The sequence below is a fragment of the Hirundo rustica genome, chromosome Z (assembly GCF_015227805.2).
Source record: "Hirundo rustica isolate bHirRus1 chromosome Z, bHirRus1.pri.v3, whole genome shotgun sequence".
Classification (NCBI taxonomy): domain Eukaryota; kingdom Metazoa; phylum Chordata; class Aves; order Passeriformes; family Hirundinidae; genus Hirundo; species Hirundo rustica.
The window spans coordinates 41,827,815-41,841,819 of record NC_053488.1 but is presented as its reverse complement, the minus strand read 5'-3'; the positions used below and the strand labels follow the sequence as shown (position 1 = coordinate 41,841,819).

Sequence of the window (14,005 nt, the reverse complement as noted above, 5' to 3'; positions counted from 1 at the left end):
GATTCAATGAAACTCATCCCTTTGGAGATGTTTGTTCTGAGTAAGCTGCTTAAACTGGTCCTTTGAAGACCAGATGAGGGACAGATCTTACACTGTAGCATGTCTGCCTATTTCTTTTATATTGTATTCAAAAAACAGCTCCATTCATTACAGGAGTATCTTTATAGGGATAAAGGTAATGGTGAATATTGTCACTAAAACAAGCATATTTCATATCGCAGTTTATGTATTTCATAAAAGAAAAAAATCTTTTAAGTGCAAATAACTAGGGATATTTGCTGTGATGAAATAAACACTCTATGTTTTATGTAATTCCCAAATACAGAAAATTTCACTTGCTCTAAGAATTAATTGTATCAAAGGTTTGTATCATACTGGTAAACACATCCTTGATATTAAGTTTGGGATGTTTGAATAATGGATAATCACACTGTGGTATTTTCAGAGGCTTTTATCTGTTTGGACAATATTTATTATAATGCTGTTATAATTTGTTTGAAGATAGATTTTGTTGTTCATATGGAGTCTTTGTTACAGTTTGGTTAATTAGTGTTGTGTGGAGTTGAAATTACATTTTCATTCCACTATGTTATCTCCGAAAACAAATGTTATTCAAGCAAAAAAATCCTACATAGAAAATATCTAACATAGAATAGAAATAAGTCTGAGGTAGTAAAGAATGTGTACTTGTTTAGAAAGGTTAGAAGATCATGATCTTAAAAAATAAAAGAGGTGTATTTTTCTTAGATCCAAATACTCAGTGCAGTTACTATCTTCCATATAACAAAGAACTAACATTAAGCCAAAAAAGCTTGGAAAAAAAAAAATCCTCTGTCAGAATTATTTTAGTGCAAGATCTAATCTTTTGAACAACTGCAACCACTCCAACTCTAATCGTGATGGTGAGCCTTAGGAGCAAGAAGTACCTTGCTGCTGGCAGTGTAGACAGGAGAAGTTTAAAGTTTGAAAGATATTGTCATGAATGCCAGCCGGAAAAATTTGAGCTCTTTAGTGGTAGCTTCTGCAAGACTGCAAAATCTGTGCGGTCTCACATGTAGAAAAATATAAAAAGTTATATGTGAATACAGTGTACATAATATAAATAAGTTGCATGGAAAATATATTATCTGTTGTTGCTGAAGTTAGGAGAATTTTATTAATGAAAAACACTGCTGTACTTTAATGATAAGCTAATTTCTTAATGATAAAAAGTTGAATGTGATTAAATTTTTTCTTAAGAATGGTTCAATCAAGTCCTCAAATTCAATCTCAAATTCATATAAAAAAAGATTTACTGTAGAGAAAAAGAAAAGCAATTGTACCTATTTTAAATGAAGGCTAAGCTAACACATGATTTTAAATATACTTAAAATTGCCAGGAACAATATGAAATATAAATATTTTTAAGTTTGGCTTTCCCTTAGTTTCCAATCTTTCACATCCTAAAATAGACTATTTAAAAGCAATTCTTAAGAAATAAATAAAAATGCAAACTACAAAGCCACTAGCAGTGTATTGATTACTTAAAAAATAATTATTTTTAGTTTTTCAATAGCATATGCTTTTTTCCTTTCAGAAATAATAAAAATACATATAGTTAGTAAACTGGCTTTAAAATGGGAAATACAAATAAACAAAATTATAAAAAACTCAGAGGAGAGAAAAAGAATTAAAAAAAAAACCAACAGAAAAATCTCCAAAAGCACAAATCAACCTTCTGAAAATATGAAGATGAGAAATAATTAAGACTGACAAGTTCTAGTTTGATGGAGCAAAACAGTAAGAAAGAGCTAAGTTCTTAATTGGATTAAGTATCCATAGCTAATTTTCTGACAAACAGATTTTACTTAAGGAGGGCTTGAGTGGTTGATATATCATGCATGCATTCCTCAGTCTAAATAAAGCATGCTGCAATTATTTTAACTTGCAGTATTGGCTTGTTACGGAATATTTTCCACATACTTTGTTCTTTCATCTGATATGTTTTTCTTTCTATTTTTTCTAATTACTCTAATAAAAAATTGAACTTAAATTGAACTTCAGTTAAATATTTTTAACTGAAAATATTCTCCTCAAAGGAATTATTTTAAAGTGTTGTCTTAGCCTTTTTTTCACATTTTGCTTTGTTAAAAATGCAGTCAGTTTAGGTGGTATCAGTGGAATGGTGAAGCAGTATTATAGCTGAGCAAAAGTGTTTTCTTAGACATGTATTCAAATAATAAATATTCTGTGTTTAACAAGTAGGGTTTTTTCTGGTCTTTTTTCCTCTTTTTCACACTCCGTGGTGAATATACCATCGAAGAAGTCTTACACTTACCATGTTTTCTTTGTAGATGAAGCCTATCATTAATTTTCAGACTTGATTTTGCTCATCCTGGGGAAGTTAGTTTTAACATGGAAGGAATGTCTCTAATACAGTTCTATTTTAGGATTTTCTGAAGCGATGAGTCAATTCTAACCAACTTTTGGTGGCATGGATTGAAATTTCATTCATAACAAGCTGTATTTTTTCCCAAACTTCCCTGTATTTTCAAGAATACAAGTAATAAGAAGACCTGAAGGTCGTATTTGAAGTACAATTTACTTGTTATCATGGGTTGGCACAAATTTGTTTTCTAGTTATAGGAAAATGTGAGATATTTTTTCCCTGCCCTAACCATGGAGTGGTTTGGGCGCGGAGAACAGGGACCTATCAAAAAGCTGGCCAGGATGTTGGCAGCTAAGTTAACCAATAGGAAATGTCGATGCGACTTTGGAGGGGACATTTAAAACTAACTGGGGGTGAGCGGCTTGCTTTCTCGCTTCAGTGATCTGCCATGAAGTAACATTGTGGTTGGGCCGGGCCGGGCCCAGGTCGGGCCCTGCTGCCTCTCTGGACAGCCAGGTCAGGCCAGGCCTAGCCAGGCTTCTGAGGGCCGCTGCCTGCACAGGGAAGGCCTGGGCCGGCTGAGCCCCTTTCTCTTGCTTGCTGGCAGAGAAGAAAAAAGCAGCTGCTGTCTGACCACGTGCTCAGACTGTGGCAGAAAGGGCCAAAACATGGCCCAGCTCAATCACCACTGGCAGCAGGAAAAGAAAGCCTGCAGCTCCCTAACAACTCTGAGCTGAGCCACCCTGGACGAGACCAAGGGGTGGAAAAAAGGACATCTAACAGATTCTTCCATCAACACAGCTTTGCATTTTCTTCACCTCCTGCAGCCTTGGTGCTTGCATGTAGCTTTTTGCAAGACCAAGTGGATTTAACCCTTTACTAGCATCATGAAACTTTTAAAGCACAATTTTTCCTCAAGAGAAAGAAGAAAGAAAACAAAGAATACTAGAACAGACACTGAATGAAGTCAGTTAGATGAGAAGTGAAAGAACTAATAATATTGGAATAGGATTGAAGAAGTGGACATTTTTAACTTGACTTTTCTAAGGTAAATTATGAAGAAATTAACTGTTCTTTGCAGCATCTTAGTATTATTTGGGTAGAATACTATTCTAATCAAAATTAAGGACTGATGTAATTGAGATTTATTTAGGAACTTTAAAGCCCCCGCTCTTGGGTTAAAAAGAGGTCTCAGCCTTTGAGACAAAGATGATTTTAGACTAGAAGTAGTATTCGTAAATAGTACCCCAGATACACTGAGAAGCTTTGCTGATAGCATCACAGTCTGCAAAAACTCCAGGCGGCAGCAGATGTGTGACATTGGGAGCACTGGACTATTTTGTCTTGTGGCAAACGTCTTCATAAAAGATCTTAGAGAGACTCTTCTCCTAAAGTAATAAGTGATTATGTCTAAATAGTGAAACTGACTGAAAATCCTAAATTGTGTCTATGTTGTTCAATAAGAAAGTTAATAGTTTGTAAGAGGAAAGAAGCATGTTTTAAGGTATCGTTCTGTTTTAGTTTGTTTTCTTTTTCCTCAACCCCTTTTTTTTTTTTTTCTCATTCTTTTAATATATGTTAATAAAACTATTTTTTGTTCATTTTTAAGCTTAAGTCTGCTTTGTTGTTTTTTTTTTTTTTCCTCCTAATCTCTCCCTTCCACAAAAAGAAAATTAATACCAAACCCCCTACATTAATTGGTGTTTCCGCCCGGGATTATTAAATTAAAACCATTACACTTGTGTAGGACGTTTTTTGTCCGGATATGGGTGTAGCTTGTAGGCCCCATACTCAAGCCTTCTTACCAAGGTGAACAGCACAATGGCAAAGCTCACATGACAAGGAGCATATTACTGGCACCATGAGAGTGGATGTATTGCAAGGGTTGCAAAGAGTAGCACACTATGAAAGCACCCTGATGTGGCCAGAAAAGGACAGATGGTAGGTATAACTGCAGTGTCTTCCCAGTGTGAGACTGCCATCCAAGCTGAAGATGTACTCATATCACTTAGGGCAACTAGCAAGGATCTCTGCATGAGCAGCTCAAAGCTTTGAGATCTGTTATACTGCTTGCACAGCTCTGATGAGTTTTTCCTGTTAATTTAGTTTTACTGAGCCAGAACTGGGTATCTCTTTCTTGGGCCACACTGGAGAAAAGAGAAGTCTCTAGGTTCAAGATAATCTTTGGATTTATAAGGCTGGTTGTAGTTTGGCTAAGTGATTAGAAAGGTTATGACTGGGACAAAATAGAAATTGATGGTTCTCTTTTTATTGCAGTCAGTGACATCTGCCAAAGACCTCAGAACAAGGTGGGGGACGTAATTGATTCCTTTGTGAGCATGATAAAAACTATGCTGTAAAACCATAGAATAGTCCTAGAACAGAATTTGATGACTCATGCAATTTCTCAAAGCTGGTCCTCAATCTGGTATAAGGTGCAGAAAGTAGCAAGGATATAAGCTGCCAAGAGACTTTTTAGGAGGTCTTCATCAAAAAGAAAGACTGAAAGGAAAAGAGGCTTTAAAAGTTAAATAGCAGCCTTGTCTTCTGTGTCTTCAAATTCCAGTGGCAGTAGTTCTTTGCTTGATATAGAAGGGTCTGTTTCTAGAAGAAATCTTGCTAAAAAATCCTTTCATTTTTTGTTTCTAAAACACATATGTAGTAAGTAGACCGTCTTGGTTCACTCCCAGTCCAGGACCACAAGCAAAGGGGATGGTGACACTTCCCCCGTAGTTCCTGAGTGTCCTTGGCACCCACCAGACAATCAGGATGGGAAAAATGACATGGGCTTAATTTTTCAACTCTGAGCATTGAATTTATTAACAGAAACACAAAGTGAACCTAACTTTAAAGAAGGGCAGTGGTGAAGACATCTGATACTGGGCTCACAAAGACTAATAAACAGGGGAGGTCTCAGAGGAGGGTGCAAATACAATGACCAATGGGGAACACAAGGGGCAGGGAGCAACTTGAACCCAAAGTGGGAGGGACTAGCACAGGGTAGGATTGACAAGGAGGGTAAGATGAACAACGGGTGAGTGATAGTGTCATAAAGGAATGCAGTCAGGACTAAACCAACTATACAAGGAAGGGGGAGGGGGAGGTACAGAATAAACCATTTGAGGGACTAAAATTAGGAAAAAAACACATCACCATAGTAGACAATGCAGCAGCAGTTTACCTCTGTTGTGCAAGGAAAAATACTACAAATTCATGAAAGATTATTACAAAATCAGGAAAGATTGTATGGGGTTTTTTTGTTTGTTTGTTTTTAATAATTATTTCTTCAAAATGTTCTGAATCTTCTGCATAGTAGGTCTAAATGGAGATTTCATCCCCAAACACAGAGGCAACATTCAGCATTTTGGACTGCGTGGTAAGAGGGAACTAAGCTGGAGTCTGTTACAACATCCTTTACAAGGCAATGAATATTTTCTCTTATTTTTAATGATTAAAAACTATATACTTACATTTTTTAGAATAATTTTGCCATTTTTTGGTGGTACTCCTGAGTCTCTGTTGTGTTGCACAAATGTACATGCAGGGATAGGTGTAGATTCGAATAGACTTCTGCTGCAGAATTTCCCATCAAGATCTTCAGCAGTTAAAAGCTGTTAGAGCCACCTCAGACCTTAGAAGAAAATGTCAAATAGAAAGACTTGATTTATCCATCTAATATGATGGATGAGTAATTATTTTTTCTAATAGGATTACAGGTGGGAAAGCCATGCATACAAGTGGGGATCATGTTTAATTACTTCTCTGTTGGATTTCTTTCTTTCTCTTTTAGAATACAGGAAAATTTGTAAATTCAGTCTTAAATAGATGGTCTTTATTATTATTTATCACTGTCAAAATATTCAATCATGCCAACAACATAAACAATACAGCACATAAACTCACAAATGGTTGATGTTCCAAACCCAACTTTCACAGTCTTCATCTCTAAAGAGCAAAAAACCTGCAGAATAATGCCTCTAAGTTTGTGTTTCATATTCATTTATCAGCTTTAATCATTCCAGCTCCTAATTGTGATCCTAGAATATATTACCTGTAGCAGAACGATTTTCTCCTCAATTTCTTTTCAGTGTATTCTACCTCTTTGGCAAGATGAGAATGAATCTTGGTCTACAGTACTGTGTACTTTGATAGCTGACCACTACACGGACTACCAGCTTCTAGAATTGCCATCTTTGTATGAGAGATGGTAATTTAAATCTTGTTCTTTACCAGCTAACAAGAAAATACCAGGCAGACTGACAGCCAGTGTGACCACATGCCTTTTTAGATATGACAGAGCTATGAGGAACTTTTGTGCATTCATAGTGCACATAACACACTGTCCCTATAAGAGTCCCTTTAGGACAGACTTCACACAGATGTAATGACAGATAAAATTTCACACAGACTTAATGAGAAACTAAGTGAGCATATGTACTGAAAGCAGAGTCTCTGAAGTTTGATAGTCTGGTTTGGGTTAAGTTTTTTTTTTTTTTTTTTTTTTAATATTTTTGAGTTTCAGTTAATAATATTTTAGAATTAGAAAAAATTAGTAGTAGTCACATATGTTAAGAAAACCCATGTTTTAATCTATCATAAGTAGCTTAAAATTGCAAAAGTATTAAAATAATACTAACTTATTTAAGAATTACATGAAGAGATTATGTAATACCTAACAAATTAATGTTTGTGATAATCCATGATTGCATTGTGTGTTTCTTGTTGTTGGGTTTTTAAAATATGTATTTATTTCAAATGTTTGTGCAAAAAAGTTTGCATTTTAAATAGAGTTACCAAAGAGTGTGATGCTCTTAATAAATACTTATAAAGCTTTTACTGTGTGGTTTGAAAAAAATGAGATAACAAAGTGTGACATTTATTAGTATTTTAAATACAATGTGAATGACATTTTCATTTTGAAAGTATTAGAAATCTTTTACTCACTCTGTGTTATATGAAGATAATTTGAAATATTGTTTGACAGTTGAAGAATGACTTCCATTTTCTGACAGATCTAAAAGTGTTTACAAATTATACTATATTGAATTGTCATGTCCTTTTCCTGTGCTCATTTTGACATTACTTCTAATGCAGAGCTGATATTTTGCCTAACAGAAGCAATCTTCTTTTATAACTAGCCTGACCATTGATTTATTAAATGATCACAAGGATTTTTGGTAGCAAACAATTCCTTGTTTCAAAGAGAAGGTACCTGTTATAAGGTACAGATTATATGACAGAGTAATTTAATTCACAACTTTTAACATAGGTTAAAAAAAAAAAAAAAAAGAGTACTTACATAGTTATAATGAAGTATGAACTTAACAGCTAGTAAGAGATCTAAAATAAATTAGATCTCAAGAATTATAAACTTGAGAATGGTCTTGAGAATGAGTGAGTTGACTTCTGTAGGTACATTCTACTTCTTTGAGTGGACCACTCAATATCAGATGGAGGGGCCATATGAACTAATGAAGTGTTTCACCGCCTTCCTTTCTCCAAATGTTGATCTGCCCCTTGCAGTTGTAAAAGGCACTGGTGAATTACCCTGTAATTGTTCCGTTAATTATATTGTATTTCTATCTAGAAATTTGTTTTTAACCTTTGGTCTCTCAGTTCTCCAAGGAAATCACTCCTTGCTGAATTATGATTAGGTAGCTTCGTGCTTTTTCTTTATCTTGATTTATTTGTTCCAGATTTCGGCCTTCCTTAAGAAATAGAATGGAGTTTCTACTGTGGCACACACATTCTGATACACCCTTGTCAAAGGGAAGAAATAAGCTGTTCTCCAATGTAATGATAAAATGTTTGTAAAACTGGCTTCTTTGGAGTACCCTGTCAGATGTCAGCAGCACTTTAATTATTTCTCTTTGCTTTTTATATATAAAATACAACAGCACCTGAAGTACTTGCTATCCTTAAGAGTGAATTGTGAGTTAAGCTATATGCACTTAAATGTTGGTTGCAAATGAAAGAGAAAAGAGTCTTCAGTAGAATTACTTTTTCTGATGCAATCTGTATTTATAAAATGGAGTAAGAATAATTTTACAGATATGCATCTCTCCAACTTTACGTGTCCTTAGTTCAACTGGAGAAATAACATCGAGAGAGATTTTTGTGTTACAAGAGTCACACAATAATTTCTATTTTTTTCCTAAGAACCCCACCAGGAGACTGAATAAAAAAGTAAAAAATTAAAGACGAGTCCACTGCTAGAGTTCAAATTTAGATACTCCTCTGAATTCCTTCAGGTACTCAGTTTGTTAGATCTCAGTTTCAAAGTTTTTAAAAGCATTTCAGAATCAATTCATCTGTTCAGATGCATTGTTTTCTAAAGGTGTAAGAGGATAGTTCTCCATTTCCTTCTGCCTCACATTTTGGTTTTTTTCCAGATACACCAAGTAGGTAGTGATGACTTGCAAATTAAAATTATCCACTTGAAAAAGTTTAATTTATAACTACTCTGCAGCATTAGTGTGCACCAAAGACAGTTAAAGATATTACAATGTAAGCAAGATCCTTTAGATTGAAATATTACAAACAAAGCCCTAAAGCAGTAAAAATTAATATATCACATTCTTTCCTACAGATTACTGCAAGTTTCTATGCATCAAAAATCATCTAAACATTTGTTTGAAATTAGATCCCATGTCACAAACTTTTAATCAAAGAACTAGCATTCTTATTTTTAAGATTTTTTAAGATACTTGTAAAAGAAAATAGTATTTTATGGAGCTCTAAGTTTCACAAGCAATGTCTACGTAAAAGAAAAAAGATCTTACTATTTAGTTATTTTCTTTTCATACTGTACAGAAAGCCATTGTGTGTTCTCCATCCACAGTTTTGGTTTAAAAAATGGACTTAGGACCATCTTCATTCCACTCTGGAGTGTTTTTTTTTTCTCTTAGAAAAGCTATTCACAGATGGTCTATTTTGAGTATCAAAACTAATTAACTAAAAATTAATTTCCAGAATACTCTTGAGCAAAGAATAATTTAGTTTGAGAGAAATGACCACCCATGTACCTGTGGTCATTTGATCATAATTTCCAGTGCCATGCACAAATAACTTTCACTTCCTCTCATTCTTACACCATTTCATAAGTGTTAGACACGAATTCAGTATTCTAGAAATGATAATATTAGAAGCTGGCAACACTTTTACTTCATGAGAGTTGTATGGCTTAGTTTATGTATCACAAGCTCATTGCTGGCATGAAAGCCTCCTTCTAGGAATACCAAGTGAGAACAAAATTTGTTGGTTCTTTCATTTAAGATGGATTATTTTTAGCATAAAGAAACATACTTCATATGCATATTCGCATATATTCAGTCACCTCCTCTGAAGAAGCAGAGTTATGTCTTGTGTGCTAAGTGAAACTTATTCCCATTTATACCAGGTAAAGTCTGATTTCTGACTACTGGAGTTGAAAAACCATAAAAGACCTTAAAATTTGAAATTAAGTGCTATGTTTACCCTGTTCTATCCTTAAGATATATACTTTTGGGTTCTTCTTCTGAGTCAATGCATTTCTGTGCTGGCTTGAAAGCAAAACCAGCGAGAGACTCCAAGTCAGAAAAAACCCAATTTAATTGGAGAGAAAAAAGAAAAGTAAGATAAATAAAATAAAACACATGCAATAGTACAAAAGATTACTGACAAAGTCAGAATACAACCTGACACCATGGTGGTAGCAGTCCAGATGAAGCGGTCTTGTTGAAGCAGTGATCCCATAGAAAGGTCTGGTAGCTCTTGTCCTCTGAGAATCCAGTGGGTAAGGCTACCTATGCTGTCCCAAATCCCAGATTATATCCAGGTGGGAATGCTTGGCTCCTCCCCCTGGGCGGAGCATCTCACAATGGGCTGATATAATTTCATCAGTCTTGCAATGTGTCCTTGATTGCCCATTAAACAGAGATAGCTCCTGGAGGGAGTTATCTATGAGTCATGCAGCAGGGCATTGATGGGCCATTAACAGAAGATAGCCTGGAGGGAGGGGGCAAGGGAAACACTGCCCAACCTAGTTTCAACAGCTCATGTAGGTGGTGATAGAATACATACTTTGGGCACATCTTACATTGTAACCTAGGACAATTTCTCACATGCTATAACAGCCTTAGCATGGAGCTAGATCTCAGTGATATATGCAGTAACACAAGGGACTCTGAAGTAAGCACTAGGGACTTTGCCCATCTCTGAGGTAAATCAATACTAGTATAACATGGACTTGTGTTTTTAAACTTGGAATACAGGAGTTGGGACAGCTGAAGTCAAAACATTTGTCAATTCCTGATTCTTTTTTTTTTTTTTCTTCCTTCCTTGACAAACTGGGAAGTTGAAGTAAAATATGCTGTGGACAAGATGGGATAAGTGGTAAAGGAGCCTGATCATTGTAGATTTTACAGAGGAAGTGACATATCAAAATTATTGTTAATACTGTATTGCTACCTGAATTTCCTTTTACTTTCCACCAGAAAGCCATATGAAGAAAGCTGGTGACAATCACTGATGTGTCTTCAGGCTGCAAACCATGTGTCATATTTTCTCTGTGAGCCATGGAGTTATTCAGACTTGTACCTGGAAAGAAACTTTGTCACCTAAAATTGTCTTCTCCCATCTCTGTTTGAAGAGTTAAGATTTAAGATGTTGTTTCAGCAAAGTCTTTCTTTATTCCTTCCTTCTGTGTAGGCACCCAATCCACACTCTGCTTGCCCTTTCCTGTAGCTAGCTGATGGGCACCACCATATCAGTCAGTTCTTTCCCTTCCACAAAGGTACCCATTTGCTGAGGATTGAAGGTGTGTTCATTCTGCTGGCTGCCCATCATGTGTTCCAGATTGCTCTCATTGCATACCAGATTTGCTGGTCATTGGTATTTGCTAGTCATTCGTTTGTATTTAAATGCATAGGAGTACCAGAAAGAAGGAACAATTGCTTTGCTGGTTAGGTTATCCAAATGCCTGAGGTCTGTGTCAGAAATGAATTCTCCATATGAAAAATACCTAGGAACTTGGTTTTATTGCATTCAGTGTGGCATTTAAGATGCATCCCCTGGGCTCAAAAGTGATCTAGTAGTATGTTTACAGTGCAGAGTTTGCTCTCTGCATTACATTTCAGAGGTATCAGACGCCTACTAGAGCAGTATTCATTCCACATTGAATGGTGATGTTTCTGAAAAACTGAAGCTCAACTTTTGTATTCTAAATGTTCTTAACAGGAAATATTTCCCACATATTTTTACTAGTCCCTGATAAGTACTGAATGCAGCCTTCATGTACAGTTGCTGAACACTTTTGTACAGAATTAGTATTAATATACAGAATGTTTTTAGAGCCTTATTGTTCACATCATATCCAAAATATTTAATCTCAGTGAGTTCCTTTGGCTTTTCATTTCATAGTATCTTTCACCAGACTAAAGCTAAAAGTATGAAAGCTGGTTGCTTTTGAAAGGTTTTCTATTATCAGAATGGCAAGCCCTGTGTGAAAAGTGAGATCTTGCCACTAAGATTTTTGTTGAAATGGGTGAGATATTTGACTAATGTTGTAGCAACCTAAGAAATGTATTGACCTGTTAAGTTGATGTTATACACTAGTATAAATCCATAATGATGAGTTAAAGAATTAATTTAAAGAAATTTCTCTAAAGGTAGAAGTCATGAGACATAATATGTGAGAAGCCACAGAAATCATTTAGTAGGAAACCTTTTTAATGGACTATTTTATTGTTTATGATCCTCAGAACATGAGTATTTGCTGTGCTGTTTCAATCTTGCATAGTTAATAAGGTTTCTTTCCTTTCCTTGCTAATAATATAATATAATTTCAAAGAAAAGTGTGAAATTTTATGACAAGAAAATATATGCTATAATATTATTAAAATTTTGGAGGTTTTTTTGTATTGCTTTGAGCAAACAGAATTCCCTCCTACTGTTTTGACATTTCAGTGGATATCATACACTAAGTGTATTATAGTTATATATTACTTGAATTACCTTTCTGGTAGTCTCTGAGTTATGTCATGTGTTACGGAACTACAGTAGTGAATTGTGATTCCTATCTAAATTTCATACAATCAGAACTATATCATCTACACTTCGCGCACACACACACACCCACCCCAATTTACAAGCAAATATGTAGAATAAACAGGTTAAACATGTTGTTGCTCTTTGAAAATATTTCATAACGCTTATGGAGATAATTATTTCTAAGTGTATCAATTCAATTTTGCACTCCAGATTAAATACCACTAGTAAAAACATTATTTTGCCTAGAAGAGTAGTGACTAAACTTCAAATTTATTTGAAAGTAGAAAAGACAGTTGCACTTTAGCCCAAATTTAAAATTCATATTTTACAGATTATTTCAAATGGATTTATTAAAAAACAAGGGCGGGGGGGGGAAGTGAAAATAAAACTACCAAAAATATTTTGGTTGTTACATTCCAAGATCATCACAGTTTAGATGATGGAATATCAGAATCTAAATTCATTGACTAAAAATCCATATTATAAAAAACATATTCATTTCACATAAAGGGTTAGCTAATCGTCAAGAGTTGTTAAAGATTATGTAGATTAAAAATTATGTAGATTAAAAATTATATAGATTAAATATTATGTAGAATGCCAGTAATACTATTATGAAGCACATTCATATTTTCAATATTCAGGAATATAGCTGAGTTACATTTGATTAGATATTAATAAATAAAATATTGTCGATTCATACTATATATTGAGATTTTATAAAGAAGAATTGTTACGATAATTTTTAAAGGGAGAATGTTGTTCCCAGTTGTGTCAATACAAGAGCTCCCTCTGATGGTGGCAAGTTATTTCACATAAAACCTTTTACTGCATCTGAGTGAATTCAAGGAAATAAGGTAGATGGAGGAATTCAAAATGCCTGTTGTGACTGGTGGTTTACAATATTTTTTTATTATTCTTATTCTTATTCTTATTCTTATTCTTATTCTTATTCTTATTCTTATTCTTATTCTTATTCTTATTCTTATTCTTATTCTTATTCTTATTCTTATTCGTCCCCATACCATGTCATCTGCAAAATTAAGTACCTTTTCATTTCAGCTATATTGAACATGAAAGTAAAAAATAAAGAGTGACAGAACACACATTTTATTAAGCCCATTTCCAAATGAGTGTGGCTAGCTGTTGATAAACCTCTTCTGACTAACAGTATCTGTTCAAGTACCCTAGATTCATACAATTTTACACACCCCTCCAATACTATATCCAACTGCTACTTCTATAACAAGAAAAAAAAAACAAAAAACAAAAAACAAATCACCTTTTTCCATTAGCCTAATATTAGATATTTAGATATTATATTTAGATATCCCTCTTCTATATTAATATGAAAGCAATAGTTTCATTTTTTTCTCAAAAAGAAGAAAGTCCACAAAGCAAGCAAACAAACAAACAAAAACAAACAAAACCCCCACCAACCAACCAGAAAAACCCCCACAAAAAAAACACCCTAAAGAATCAAACACACCAGGGGAAAAAAGTATCCCCCCAACCTTCCCCCCCTCCCCCCCCCAAAAAAAAAAATCAAACAAACAGAAAGGAAGAAGGAATACCTAGAGTCAATTTACAAATATTAGGTGTCGCCTT

At 34.5% G+C, this 14,005-nt stretch overlaps 1 protein-coding gene across 2 annotated transcripts in view; it reads left to right on the top strand.

Moving 5' to 3' along the window:
- CNTNAP4 (contactin associated protein family member 4) overlaps window positions 1–14,005 on the top strand; it is a 217,261-nt gene that overhangs the window by 115,567 nt on the left and 87,689 nt on the right. The window lies entirely within an intron of this gene.